A 13,564-nucleotide genomic window follows, 5' to 3' on the forward strand; every position below is an offset into this window, starting at 1 on the left:
GTTTTACCACAATATTAATGAGATCTAACAGACAGTAATGCAAAGGAATGTACAGGGGAAGTTATTAGAACCAATGGAATGTAAATAAGAAAGAAAAGTGGATGAAAAAATAACCAGCCATGAGCAGGAATCGAAGGTAGTAGGTTCCATTCCTGCTCACGGCTGGTTATTTTTTCATCCACTTTTATTTCTTCTTATTTACATTCCATTGGTTCTAATAACTTCCCCTGTACGTTACTTTGCATTACTGTCTGTTAGATCTCATATATATATATATATATATATATATATATATATATATATATATTGTTGACACGTTTATTGGCGGACACTTGTCGACGATGCTTGACAGCGACAGTCAATGCGGGTACCGACTCTCTGCACGAGCTGCTCTTCTTCTTGCTAAAAAGGGCAACCCACTAGAAGGCGCTGGAGAGGACGACCCACTGTTCGAAGGCTTCACCACAACTACCCCGGGTACGAAGAGGGAACCGCCTGGCGACCTAACAGCTGGTTACTATGAGCGGGTCGTGGTAGGCTTTGAGGCGCTCCACGTTGACAATGTCGCGCCCTCGACGGCGCATGTCCGAAGATGGTTCGATGGGTTCGATCAAGTAATTTACAGGGGAAGTGCGTTCGACGACACGGTAGGGGCCTTCGTATTTGGGCAATAGTTTTGAAGATAGGCCAGTTGAAGTGGTAGGGATCGAGAGCCAGACGAGCGCTCCAGGGAGGAACATGGGCGCAGTAGTGCTGGTGTCAGCGCGAATGCCTTTTTGCCGCTCTTGATCATGCGCTGTAAAGGTCCTTGCAAGCTCTCGACACTCTTCAGCAAGCTTGGCTGTAGCAGAAATAGGCGCCCACTCTGACGGATCTGGCTTGTACGGAAGTACAGTGTCGATGGTGGGTGACGGGTGCCTTCCATATAATAAAAAGAAAGGTGAAAAGCCAGTAGTGCTCTGAGGGGCGGTGTTATATGCGTAGGTGACGAAGGGTAGAATGGAATCCCAATTTGTGTGATCGGCGGCGACGTACTTGGAGAGCATGTCGCCGAGCGTACGGTTGAAGCGTTCAGTGAGGCCATTCGTCTGCGGGTGGTAAGCAGCAGTTTTGCGGTGAACAACGTTGCACTCTTTGAGAATGGCTTCGACGACTTCAGACAGGAAGACGCGGCCTCGATCACTGAGCAGTTCCTGAGGTGGACCGTGTCGCAGCATGAATCGTTGGAGCAGGAAGGAGGCCACATCGCTCGCTGTAGCCGCGGGGAGAGCGGCAGTTTCGGCGTATCGCGTGAGGTGGTCCACAGCAACAATGGCCCAGCGGTTACCGGCCGACGTTAGTGGAAGTGGCCCATACAAATTGATGCCAACGCGCCCAAACGGCCTGGCAGGGCAAGGTAGAGGTTGCAGACCTACCGGCGACAGGTGCGTTGAAGTTTTGCGGCGCTGACATTCTATGCAGGAGCGAACGAATTTCTGCACATAGCAGTACATGCCGCGCCAAAAGTACCGTTGGCGAATGCGCTGGTAAGTCTTCGATACGCCGGAGTGCGCACATTGCGGATCAGTATGAAAGGATTCGCATATGTCAGAGCGCAGACTGCGGGGTATGACTAGTAGCCACTGGCGGCCGTCACCGCTGTAATTGCGTCGGTGGAGAAGGTCGTCGCGACCGGCGAAATGGTGGGCTTGACGACGCAACGCGCGAGTGGATGGAGTGGATGGATCAGTCAGCAAGTCTATCAGTGAGGCAATCCATTGATCCTTGCGCTGTTCAGTAGCAACGGCATGAATGCTAATGGAAGAAACGGCAAGGTGAGACGCTGAGTCGTGGGCATTGTCGTCAGGCAAGGGAGAGCGCGACAGGGCGTCGGCGTCAGCATGTTGCCTTCCGTTGCGGTACAGCACGCGGATGTCGTAGTCTTGCAGGCGAAGTGCCCACCGGGCGAGACGGCCTGAGGGATCTTTCAATAATGACAACCAGCATAGTGCGTGATGGTCGGTGACTACATCAAATGTGCGACCGTATAAATAAGGTCGGAACTTGGTAAGGGCCCAGACGATTGCCAGACATTCTTTCTCAGTGACGGTGTAATTATTCTCGGCTTTTGTAAGCGTACGGCTTGCATACGCCACGACATATTCCGGGAACCCTGGTTTGCGCTGAGCAAGGACAGCGCCGAGACCGACACCACTGGCGTCCGTGTGTACCTCTGTAGGGGCAGTAGGGTCGTAGTGGCGGAGTATGGGAGGCGACGTCAGTAAACGACGGAGCGTTGTGAATGCGTCGTCACACTGTGATGACCACGAATGGAAAGGCCCGTTACTACCGAGGAGCTTTGTCAGCGGCGATACGATAGACGCGAAGTTTCGGATGAAGCGCCGAAAGTAGGAACACAGTCCTATGAAACTGCGCAGTTCCTTGACGGATGTCGGCTTGGGGAACTCGGTCACGGCCCGAAGCTTGGCTGGATCGGGGAGAATTCCGTCCTTGGACACGACGTAGCCGAGTATTGTCAACTGCCGAGCTGCAAATCGGCACTTCTTTAGGTTCAGTTGCAGACTGGCGTCACTCAGACGCGTTAAAACATGCCGCAGGCGATGAAGGTGCGTGGAGAAGTCCGGAGCGAAAACGACGACGTCATCGAGGTAGCACAGGCACGTGTGCCATTTCAGGTCACGCAGAACGGTATCCATCATGCGCTCAAAGGTGGCAGGCGCATTGCACAGTCCGAATGGCATGACGTTGAATTCGTACAAGCCGTCGGGAGTGACGAAAGCGGTCTTCGGTCGAGCGTCCTCAGCCATAGGTACTTGCCAGTACCCTGAGCGCAAATCTAGAGATGAAAAGAATTCGGCTCCTTACAGGCTGTCAATCGCGTCATCCACACGCGGTAGTGGGTACACGTCCTTTCGAGTGATCTTGTTGAGACGTCGGTAGTCCACACAGAACCGCACAGAACCGTCCTTCTTCGCGTCGAGAACGACAGGAGACGCCCAGGGGCTGTTAGAGGGTCGAATAACATCGCGGCGTAGCATGTCGTCCACTTGCTCGTTGATTACACGGCGTTCTGTGGGAGATACGCGATATGGACGTTGCCGTAGTGGTGGTTGTGCGCCTGTGTCAATGCGATGCGTAACAGTGGATGTGCGGCCGAGAGAAGGTTGAGAGACATCGAAAGAAGAGCGGAATTCTTCCAACGGGGCCAGAAGCTGGGAGCGCTGGACCGGCGTAAGGTTGTCGGCAATGGAAGGACTAAATACATCAGCGGATGATGAAAAAGATGTAGAAACAGCACTAAGCGTATTGGAACTTCGGCAGTGCGTGTCATCAGGTTGATCCATGACTTGTGCGTCTTCGATGGGTTCCACGCTGCCGAGACATTCCCCTCGCACCAACGTAACACTGTACGGGGATGAGTTGAGAACAAAAATAGTGGTGCTGCCGCGAGTTACTTGCACGGTCGCGAAAGGAACCAGCAAACCTTTTCTGGTGAAAACACGATGAGATGGTGAGAGGAGTGCAGCGGTGTCTGAAAGACTTGCACAGTAGACCGACACCGCCGTGGACGAGTTTGCAGGCACTTGCGTGTCGTCCCTGACGAGTAACTTGCTTGGAGCAGATGGACTGTCGGCCGGCGTCAAAGAAGAGAATTGTGTGAGCTCTATTTCTGCTGGTGCGCAATGAATGACGGTGTCGTGGCAGAAGAGAAAATCCCATCCTAGGACGACGTCGTGAGAGCATGAAGGAATTATGATGAATTCGACGGCATACAACACGTTCTGAATCATTAGGCGGGCTGTGCACATCGCTGTAGGGTGAATGCTTTGGGCGCTGGCTGTACGGAGGGAGAGCCCGGAAAGTGGCGTGGTCACTTTGAGCAGTAATCGGCTAAGTTTTGCGTCCATGACGGATATGGCTTGTCCAGTATCTACAAGGGCAGAAGCACGAACGCCATCCACAAGCACGTCTATCACATTCGGTGGGCTTTCCTGAGGGCTTCCGCAGTTCGACAGCATCGCAGCCCTTGCCTCGTAGACTGCGACGACTAGTTTTCCTGGTCAGCCTCGAGTGAACGTGGGCGCATCGGCGACAGTGAGCGACGTCGCGGAGATGGTGAACGGCGGGTAGACGGAGCGGGGCGGGACGACGGTGACATAGACTGCGGGTTGGTCATAAAAGCGGCTCGATTCGCTGGGAACGTTGAAGGCGATCTGCGGTTGCTACACACGATTGCAATAGCATGCTACGTGACCGACGCAACCACAAGCAAAGCAGATGGGGCGATTGTCCGCAGTGCGCCATCGGTTCGCGGGTCCCATCCATGTCGAAGAACGCGATGGGCGAGCCGGCTGCTGATATAACTGCATAGTGGGCGGCACACGGGGCACGTGAATGACGTCGGTATATGTAGGTGGCACAGTTTCTCCGAAGGCCTGGGGTCTGGCGATGGTTTCGGTGTAACCAAGAGGGCCAGTCACAGGAATCGGTGGGGGTGGCCTGGCGACAACTTGGGCGTAACTGAGTGGTGTAGATACTGGAGGCGGCTGGTGATATTCTGGAACGACCTCCGCGATTTCCTGCTGAATGGCTCGGCGGAGGGGAGGCAGAAGTGTGCTTGACGACTGTTCAGTACGTTGCGGGGAAGCAAAGGCCAGTAAAGAGACCTGGCGGGCAACTTCCTCACGCACGAATGACTTGATTTCAGCGAGCAAGGCGGTGTGGTCAGGAAGTGTTGACAAGGCCGAGAGATCAGCGTCACGTGAGGGTGGTCGACGGGTCATCGAGCGCTGCCGTCGCAGCTCCTCGTAACTTTGGCAAAGTGTAATGATCTCTGCCACAGTGCGAGGGTTCTTGGCCAGGAGCATGGTGAAGGCATCGTCGGCGATGCCTTTTAGAACATGGGTAATTCTGTCGGCCTCTGACATGCTCGCGTCCACTTTTTTGCACAAGTCAAGGATGTCCTCTATGTAGCTTGTGAAGGACTCACCGGTCTGCTGTGCTCGTTCACGTAACCGCTGTTCGGCTTGGAGCTTATGAACGGCAGGACGGCCGAACACGTCGACGACGGCGGTTTTAAAAGCGGACCAAGTGGGGAAATCGGATGCGTGGTTGTTGTACCACATGCCGGCCACACCCGCGAGGTAGAAAACCAGGTTGCCGAGTTTACCTGCCTCGTCCCAATGATTGGGGACGCTGACGCGTTCGTACATAGCAAGCCAGTCCTCGACGTCGGTGTTATCCGCGCCGGGGAAGACAGGAGGGCCGCGGATGCGGGGAACACCGGAACATGGCGTCGGTGCAGGAGGAAGCGTTTGCTGTGCGGCGTCTTGGTGCATGGTAGAAGGCACGGTGCGGGATCGAAGCTCCAGGGGCATCAAATGCTAACCGAAGGTGTTAGAAGGGCACAGCACTCTCCACCAAATTGTTGAGACGTTTATTGGCGGACACTTGTCGACGATGCTTGACAGCGACAGTCAATGCGGGTACCGACTCTCTGCACGAGCTGCTCTTCTTCTTGCTAAAAAGGGCAACCCACTAGAAGGCGCTGGAGAGGACGACCCACTGTTCGAAGGCTTCACCACAATATATATATATATATCATCAGCCTGACTACGTCCACTGCAGAAGGCCTTTCCCATGTTCCGCCAGTTAACCCGGTCCTGTACTTGCTGCTGCCAATGTATACCCGCAAACTTCATAATCTCATCTGCCCACCTAACCTTCTGTCTCCCCCTAACCCGCTTGCCTTCTCTGGGAATCCAGTCAGTTACCCTTAATGACCAGCGGTTATCCTGTCTACGCGCTACATGCCCGGCCCATGTCCATTTCCTCTTCTTTATTTCAACTATGATATCCTTAACCCCCGTTTGTCCCCTAATCCACTCTGCTCCCTTCTTGTCTCTTAAGGTTACACCTACCATTTTTCTTTCCATTGCTCGCTGCGTCGTTCTCAACTTAAACTGAGCCCTTTTTGTAAGTCTCCGGGTTTCTGTTCTGTAGCTAAGTACTGGCAAGATACAGCTGTTATATACCTTCCTCTTGAGGGATAGTGGCAATCTACCTGTAATAATTTGAGAGTGCTTGGCAAATGTGCTCCACCCCATTCTTATTCTTCTAGTTACTTCAATCTCGTGATTTGGCTCCGCGGTTATTACCTGCCCTAAGTAGACATAGCCTTCTACAACTTGAAGTGCACTATTACTTATTTCGAAGCGCTGCTCTTTTCCGAGGTTGTTGTACATTACTTTCGTTTTCTGCAGATTAATTTTAAGACCCACCTTTCTGCTCTCCTTGTCTAACTCCTTAACCATGAGTTGCAATTTGTCCCCTGAGTTACTCAGCAATGCAATGTCATCGGCAAAGCGCAGGTTACTAAGGTACACTCCATTAACTCTTATCCCTAACTATTACCATTCTAGGCTTCTGAAAACCTCCTGTAAGCACGCGGTAAATAGCATTGGGGAGATTGTGTCCCCCTGCCTTACACCCTTCTTGATTGGTATTCTGTTGCTTTCTTTATGAAGCACTATGGTAGCAGTTGATCCCCTGTAGATTTCTTCCAGGATGTTTATATATACTTCATCTACGCCCTTATTCCGCAGTGTCTGTATGACGGCTGATATTTCTACTGAATCAAACCCCTTCTCGTAATCTATGAAGGCTATGTATAGTGGTTGGTTATATTCTGAGCATTTCTCTATTACCTGATTTATAGTATGAATGTGGTCGATTGTTGAGCAGCCTGTTCGAAATCCTGCTTGTTCCTTTGGTTGATTGAATTCTAATGTTTTCTTTACTCTGTTAGCAATTACCTTTGTAAATAGCTTGTATACTACAGAGAGCAAGCTAATCGGTCTGTAATTCTTCAAGCCCTTGTCATCTCCTTTCTTATGTATTAAGATGATGTTAGCGTTCTTCCAAGACTCTGGTACTCTTCCCGTCAGGAGACACCTCGTAAACAGGGTGGCTAGTTTTTCTAACACAATCTGTCCTCCATTTTTCAGCAGATCTGATGTTACCTGATCCTCACCAGCGGCTTTGCCTCTTCGTATGCTCTTCAAAGCTTATCTGACTACTTCTATCATTACTGGTGGGGTGTCATCTGGGTTACTGCTAGTTCTTATAGTATTAAAGTAGTGGTTATCCCAGGTACTGTACAGATCTCTATAAAACTCCTCTGCTATTTTAACTATCCTATCCATATTGGTAGTTATTTTGCCTTCTTTGTTCCTTAGTGCATACATCCGATTTTTGCCTATCCCAAGTTTCCTCTTCACTGCTTTGACGCTTCCTCCGTTTTTCAGAGCGTGTTTTATTCTCTCCATGTTATACCTTATCACATCGCATACCTTACGCCTATTAATCAACTTTGAAAGCTCTGCCAGTTCTATTTTGTCTGTTGTACTTGAGACTATCATGCTTTGACGCTTCTTAATGAGATTCATCGTTTCCTGGGAAAGCTTGCCAGTGTCCTGTCTGATTACCCTGCCTCCAACTTCCACTGCACACTCCGTAATGATACTCGTCAGATTATCATTCATTGTATCTATGCTAAGGTTGGTTTCCTCACTAAGAGCCGAATACCTGTTCTGAAGCGAGACTCTGAATTCCTGTACTTTCCCTCTCAGTGCTAGCTCATTGATTGGCTTCTTGCGTATCAGTTTCTGTTGTTCCTTCTTCAAGTCTAGGCGAATTCGAGACCGTACCATTCTATGGTCACTGCATCGTACCTTGCCAACCACTTCCACATCCTGCACGATGCCTGGGGGTGCACTCATTATATATATATATATATATATATATATATATATATATATATATATATATATATATATATATATATATATATATATATATATATATATATATATATGCATATATATAGTATGGGATATGGCACAACGGGAGCGTTGTCAACAAGGATAAATATATTTATTTCCCAACAGTTTCGGGAGGGGACCTCCCTTCATCAGGGGATGAGTTATACTGACATGAACTTCCTTGCTGCCGCGTCCCTCTCGCCTTGAAAGACGTTTGCGAGAGTGAGAGGGAACTGGAAGAAGGAAAAAAAAGAGAGAAAAAAGACGAAAAAAGAAAGAAAAGAAAGAAAGTAAAAAAAGTAAAAAACAGAAAGAACCACTGTCAACACTGAAAACGAAGCCAACTGTCCGTCTACATCCACCTACGGTTCATATCACGTAGGTGGATGTAGACGGACAGTTGGCTTCGTTTTCAGTGTTGACAGTGGTTCTTTCTGTTTTTTACTTTTTTTTACTTTCTTTTTTTTCTTTCTTTTTTCGTCTTTTTTCTCTCTTTTTTTTCCTTCTTCCAGTTCCCTCTCACTCTCGCAAACGTCTTTCAAGGCGAGAGGGACGCGGCAGCAAGGAAGTTCATGTCAGTATAACTCATCCCCTGATGAAGGGAGGTCCCCTCCCGAAACTGTTGGGAAATAAATATATTTATCCTTGTTGACAACGCTCCCGTTGTGCCATATCCCATACCTTCACGAAGACTAACTGGCCCATTGAATTATTACTCCCACTATGCATATATATATATATATATATATATATATGCATATACCAGTCGCGAGAAAGTTGGTACGCCACTATACGGGGGCCTTAGTCGAACACAAGTGCGCGTCAAATGATGTAACTTTAAAGCTTGCCGAAGTATTTGAACTTTTTCAGTGGTTATGTGGAGCCTTCTCAAACGAGACAACAAATTTCAAATGCCTTAGTTTCTGCCATTCAGCTGGACGAAGAAGAAGAAGTAGAAAAATAAGAATAATAAGAAGAAGAGGAGGAGAAGGAGGAGGAGGAGGAGGTCGGCCTTGGAAGCCTGCTACTCCTCACGGGGGTAAGGGGAAAAGGGAAAGAAAGAGGAGGGTATGATGAGGGGTGATTGTGGTATAGCACAATGATCACTGTACGCAATGTCTTGTTCGGTGTAGTACACGCACAAAAGTCTCTACATTAGCAGATGCTCTAAAGATGGGAATCTAAACCCGTCTTGCTTAGAAATGCGAGCAGGCCCTTTAAAGTGCGTTGGGCGTGATCCACACGTTCCCAAACACCCAAAAGTTTCTCTTTCGAAAAGAGTCGGCAGTTTAGGTCATCTGTGAGGCACTTAAGAGATTGTATTTCAACTGCGTATAAAGAGCACACACACAGGATGTGATTAATCGTTCCTGACTTGTTACACAAGTTGCAGTTAAGATTTTGCTCTTGGCCAATCATGCATAAGTATCTTCACGTGTATGCAATGCCCAGCCGCAGTCTAGGTAGTAGCGTTTCTTGGTCTCTCCTTAGTCGAAACGGAAGGCGAAAAACACGACAAGAGTCAAGCCTGTAAATGCGCTTGTGGCGATGATCCGGATCATTCCATAGTCCTTGCATAGATGTCTTCATACCTTTAGACAGCAAGGCGTTGATGTCATATCGGGAAAAGTGAATTGATATCACTTCGCCACTAGTGTGCGCCATTTTCGCTTCTGCATCAGCTTGTTCATTCCCAGCTATGCCACTATGACTGGGAATCCATTGCAACGCAACGGTATGTCTGGTTTGAAATGCCTCATTCAACATATTTATTATGTCGCACAGCAGAGGACTGTATGCAGTGTCTTGTTTCATGTAGTTTATAATTGGCTGAAGTTCCGGCTTGGAGTCGCAAAATAATGTCAATTTTGCTGGACTCTGCCTTAAATGTAGCACGCAGCTTGTCGGATGCCGGTCAGCTCGGTGGCAGTAGATGATGTCCGGTGTGCTATTTTGAAGCGTTGCGTGATTCCCATTTGAGGCACAGTGAAAGCTGCTGGTTTTGCAATGGGTTGGAGTGTAGGCATTATGTAATTGGACCACCACGTGGTGCGAATTGCTTCTCAATGTAGACATAAATGACGATTTTGTGAAGTTAGTGGTTTTTCTCGTAATGTTTGAAAGGTAAAAAATATTTCTTTCCCAAAATATACCTTCTGTAGAGTAAGTATTCACTGCACAGATATTCATACAAAGTGCAGTATTGCAATAGAAAAGAAAAATGCAAACGTAAAACATTGTTGCCAATTTTTTGGAGACGTATGTGGCTGAGAATTTGAGCTAGTATTACTCAACGTCAAGCACCTTACAGAAGCACCTTTACTTTCCATTTAAACTAAATTTTGGCATAAAAAAACAGTGGTACTTTTAAAATGAATTTTCTCACAAGCAACACCCAGACGGCATCCTGGGTAGTTTTGAAAGTATACTCACGTCACCAAACAATTTTTTTTCTCTCTGAAACATTCTGCCTGTTTTTAATTCAGTACATCAGCACGATTTTTTTTTCGAATACATATGAGATGGTCGCCAAAATGGCGGTGACGTTTAACGTGGAATGACCCAGGTTCGATTCCGGCAGCGATGGTGACACTTGAATGGAAACGAAATGCTAAAGGCCCGTGTATACTGTGCGATGCAGTGCACGTTAAAGGGGCTCTGAAACACTTTTCTGATTTGTAGTATTACTATAAGCGCACTACGCCGACGACGCTTCACGAATCATATGTTGCAAAAGCTTTAGAAATCAGTCAAGTAGGAGTGCAGGAAAAGTCGCATGCTCCAAGCGCTTTCTCTTCTCTCGCACCAACGAGTGATGTGAAAGCTACCCAAGGAGGGGTGACAACGGTGCAAGAAGTTGCATCAGCGAACGTCGTGACTTTGAGAACTTTCTTTCTTCGGTCGCGCAGCTTACCTTGAATGTGATGGCGGTCACATGACGGCATCCTCCAGCGGCCACGGTGACTATGCGGCGTACGATGTTCAAGTTAGCCTATGGTTGCGGACTTGGGTATGAGGCGCAGTGATTGGTGTGTATGGCACCATGTATAGAGAAAAGATGGATATATTTCTAGCAGACTGAGAGCATCAATTTAAATTTCAGGCCGCGTGCTTCGTTATATTTGGCTCGCGTGTTCTCGGGAGGCTTGGCTATATACCTATCGGCAGCGTTTTCTGAACATGCTCAAAAAGTGTTGCAAGGCCCCTTTAAAGAACACCAGACAGATTGTAGAGATTCCCGGGGCCCTCCATGCGTCCATCACAATGATATTGTCACGGGGCGGTGACGTTGACAAAGGCAGCAGACGGCGTGTCCCAGGTGAAACTCTTTATTTGGCCGAACTTGTGGCCAGGGAACGGAAGCTCAAAATTGAAGCAAGCAATGCGCACTGACATCAGCCAACAGAGCGTCGACTGTCGATGGTAGCAACTTGCGTTAGCATTTATTCACCTGGCGTCGAACATTCGAGCGTTATCGCGGATGGCCGAGTTTGTTCCAGAAAACGCTCAGCTGTTCGCGTTAGCAGGCCCAAGTCGAACAGTTTATCCGAAGACTATCCAGAATGCTCTCACCCCCGTATTCTAGAACGTCCCTTCACTCAACGCTTCACCTCCACTTGAGAAAGCCGATGCAAGTGCCCTCTCTAGGCACGACAAGTCACTGCATATCAGCGATAATGTGGTGCGATTCTGGAGCACCACAGCGTCAATTTCAGCCGAGCAGCGGCGCACTGCTCAACTCTGTCAAGTGAAGGGTGGAAGTCGAGTCGAGGATCGTTTGTGAATACGGGGTGACCCTTCTGGCGCTGTTTGCGCAAGGCGGTATCTACACGTGCAATAACGCCGGCAACATAAAACATAGGAAGGAGTGTGTGTGGTTCCTGGTCGTAAAACCCTAAAATTATTATTATTATTATTATTATTATTATTATTATTATTATTATTATTATTATTATTATTATTATTATTATTATTATTATTATTATTATTTATAACGACGCTTGCTCATGCTCTACCGTGAGTGCGAGGAAAACCAGTGTCACACTAAGCTTTATTGAGTGTGGTGGCCTTCGCGCTCTTTGCCAGTTCAGCATTGCTTTCCTGCGAAAAATCACCCCCAGCTTCATCAATGTGCATAGGAACGCAGTGTAACCCTTTTGCAAGCCATGAAACAAATATGGACTCTTTGCATTAAGAACATCCGTTAGGTTCGATCGGCTCGCTATTCTGGCGCATAGCTTAATTGGCCTACTTTTGTTTATCGCTGTTTATCACCCCAACTCATTTTTGGGGTGCGTGCCGCAGTAATAGAAACGAAAAAAAATGCGCACATACCATGTCTTCCCTATTTTATAATATTTTCATACACTTTCTAAACGCCCAAGTCGGAACACTCCTGAAATAAAATCATGTCCATGGTGCCAAGTGGCAAGGTTAGCTCAGCTGCAAGGGTGCTGGCCAACGGGGCAATGTCAAAGAAGGTGGTGTCTCCACAAAAGACCGGACCGAAGGACGTTGTGACACAGCAGGGAGAGGCGAGGGTAACGCTCTCGATGATGATAGTCCGTGGTCGGTCTTGGTAAGACATAAGTTCCACTCGATATACCACCACCAGGGTGAGCCCACCGTCAGGAAGAAGGTCGCAGCCCTGGAGGAACGGGTAAAGGACTGCACAACGGGGGCAGCCAGCTCGCTTGAAGCTCGCCGGCCTATCGAAGATGGCCGGTAAGCGAAGCCATGTCTCGTATGTTCCCTCCAGCACGGAACATATACGAGGCATGGTTGCAAGGTTGCACGTGCAGTAGCCCACCGCTAAACGCCACTGGGACGAGGGATGACTGGGATTACAGGCTGGAATAGCAGGCGGCAGCCAGGAAACGGGAGTCGAAGCTACCACGCTCGGCCCTAGGCCAAAGCTGCACAAGCCCAGAGGGCTTGCCGGCCCTAAACTTTTAGAAAGTCATACAGTCTAAAGCTCAGCTATAATGTCAATAACGGGGCGTAGCTGTCTCAGCTCTGTCCATATGGTCTGATGGTAGTAACAAAGGTGGGTACGCCGAGAAGCACGCCAAAACGTACACAAAAATGTGCTACCGGTGTATTGTATGAATTTCCCCTATCCTGCATGCGGCAAGATGTATGTCGGCCAGATGTGGAGGTGCGTGAATGAGGGTGTGCGGAAACACGAGCTTTAACCTAAAGATACAGATGGGACACATTTGGCAATGCACTGCAATTTTCATAAGTGTGAGACGCACCTCAGTAATATTGAGGTTATCAGAAGAAGCAGGGACACCACGGCTCGAGACGATTGGAGTCTTTACTCATGAAAGCACGAGGTTTCCTTACATATCAGTGATACGTCAGTGCCTCGCAGGCAGAGAACAAGTTCTTAGTTCGCAGGTCGTTATTATGATGGTTTGCACTTAATGTGCGTTTGGATTTCTGCGCATGTCTTTGTATAAATTTTGGCGTAGAACATGTTTAATAAAAAGTCGAAAGTTGGCGCTCCCTTTGACCCTTTCCTCGTTGTTTTGTCGCGCAAAATTAGCCATACTTTTGTGGCCTGTCCAGAAGCATGAACCGACTAGCTCACCAAAGAGTACTTCTAGACCACGCCTTGTGGTTCTACCGGTACTACCACCTACCTATTTCTGTGGCACGTGTACGCCCTTTTGTAATGACAGTTTCCTGATAGGCCGCACTGTGACCCATATTCGTTGTTGTTTTCCTCCAGGCAT

Source organism: Rhipicephalus microplus, chromosome X (genome assembly GCF_043290135.1).
Source record: "Rhipicephalus microplus isolate Deutch F79 chromosome X, USDA_Rmic, whole genome shotgun sequence".
Lineage (NCBI taxonomy): Eukaryota > Metazoa > Arthropoda > Arachnida > Ixodida > Ixodidae > Rhipicephalus > Rhipicephalus microplus.